Source organism: Trachymyrmex cornetzi, unplaced genomic scaffold (assembly GCF_001594075.2).
Source record: "Trachymyrmex cornetzi isolate Tcor2-1 unplaced genomic scaffold, Tcor1.1 scaffold596, whole genome shotgun sequence".
Lineage (NCBI taxonomy): Eukaryota > Metazoa > Arthropoda > Insecta > Hymenoptera > Formicidae > Trachymyrmex > Trachymyrmex cornetzi.
This window is the reverse complement of record NW_017299910.1, coordinates 32,372-34,792: the sequence shown is the minus strand read 5'-3', so window position 1 is coordinate 34,792 and position 2,421 is coordinate 32,372.

Here is a 2,421-nt window from a genome sequence, read left to right as displayed (position 1 = left end):
GTTTACTGACCAACGAGCTAGCAGAAAAATATAGCTGGTTAGGAGCAAAACAAAAATTAAAGTTTTGTCATTTAAAACTTGCTGACTTACTAGTTGGTAAGCGTTGTGTATATATATAGGTAATTTATTTACTACTACAATACTTTTTTATTTGGATATTTTTGGAAAGAAGCGCAAAGTGAGCTTTTCATCTTTTATTGAATTTATTTTATGATAAATTATTTGAATAATTTATTATATTACAAATATATATTATTACGAATATGGAAGACGGAGAAAATGTTGTGAGCAATGTTCACTTTGAAGATGATAAAATAAAATCATATATGCAGTAAAATAATTTTTTACATAAACTATTTTTTATTACAGTTTCTGTGTGGTCAGGATAGTAATTCCATATATACTAAAAAGGAATTGGAAGAAGCGATTCAAAAATGGCTGCGTAGAGCCAAGGAAAGGTGTACCACTAAGAAGAATAAATTGGAAGATAAAGAAGAAATTGAAGAACATTAATAAATTTGATAACCTTTTGGACTTTCTTCTCTATTAGAAGAATTTTTATTTTTTATTTTATTAGGAAGATTTTCATGTTATTACTAGAAATTGATTTTAAATTAAAAACCGATGGTTAAATTATCTTCCGAAATCATTTATAGTATTTGGTTAAAGTTTATTATACGGGCATATACTATTATATAATCTATAAATGTGATTACATGTGATATTAATATTTATATTTACGTTGTACAATTATACATTAAAAAATTTAATTTTGAGTCGTTAAAGTTTAACGTTAAAGTTTATCAATATATGTATATGATAATATGTACGTATGTGATATAAACGTTGTAATAATTTTAAGAAATTTAATTTGTGTTCTTAAAATTTATCAATATAATATTCAGTATTTAAAATTGCTCAATAATGTTCATCAGTAATACGTACAGTAATGTTAATTTTTTTATATCTATATTTGCATAAAATAATATAATTTGTATCATTACATTTTTTGTTTAGTTAATATAGGGTGCTTTCCATTTGATAACACAAGTCGACGCAAGTCGTTCTATCTTTATCACTCTGTGAATGTCAAGAAGGATAGAGCGACGCTTGTGTCGACTTGTGTCATCAAATGAAAAGCATCTATCATTGTTTGCAAATATGTATAATAAGATAAAGAAATATATGTTCAGATTTAGACTAATAAATAACAATGTTCGAATAAAGAATTATTTTATTATTTTTAAATAAGTTTACTAGCCTTGAATAAAGTAAAATTATATGTACGTATTATATACACACATAATTTGACGTACACACGCACGCACACAACACATACTCACACATACGCAAATACATATTTACATTATTAAATTTTATATAAATATATGTATTTATCTGTTATTATATGGAAATCCTAATAAATCCAAAATAGTTCAATAATAATTCTCTTTCAAACATATAATGTTATTTTTGAGGTACAACTATTACATATAGGTATTACGTAATACATATACACGTAATATGTGTATATATATATATATATACATATATACAATATATTATGTGCAATATATATAATAGCTCTGTCTAAAAAATGACATTACATGTTTGAGATAAAATTATTACTGGGATTATATATATTTTGAACTTATTAGGACTCCGTATAACAGATCCAAAATAGTCCAAAATGAGTCCTGAAAAGGTTCAAAATAAGTCCAAAAAAGGTCCAAAATAAGCCCTGAAAATGTTTAAAATAAGTCCAGAAGAGGTCCAAAATCAATCCTGAAAATATCCAAAATAAATCCGATAACGGATATTTTATAAACATCCGAAGTTGTGTCAAACGTACATCCTATGGACGTACATCAGATATCCGAAGGATCTTTTCTGGATCAAAAAAGGATGTCCGATGTCCAAAAATGGACGTTCGTTGAACATCCATTGGACGTCCTTGTGCTATCTGGGTATAATGCGAGAATCTAATGTATTTGCTCAATCTTATCAAATGATGGGTGAAGAATTAGAAAATCAACAACGGTTAAAAAGAGAATCTGGAGAATTGTTACCAGAATTACAATTATTATTTACGTTAAAACCCGGTATGAAGGGCGATATAATGTTCAAAGGACTAATGAAGTTGCAGCTGTTTTTCGAACTACTGCTGATGGAGAAATTCCAGAATCTTATGTAACAATACGTAATAAGAATACCAAAACTTTACAAAATGTTTATATACATTAGTACTATGGATCCAAATGTTGAACCATGGATATATCCATTATTTTACTCACATGGTACTCAAGGATGGCATTGTAATTTAACGAAATTAAATAGTAATAAACGAATAACTAGAAGTCAATATATTAAATACCGCATGGCTATTCGTGATGAATTTAATGTTTTTATATTAGGTCGTCG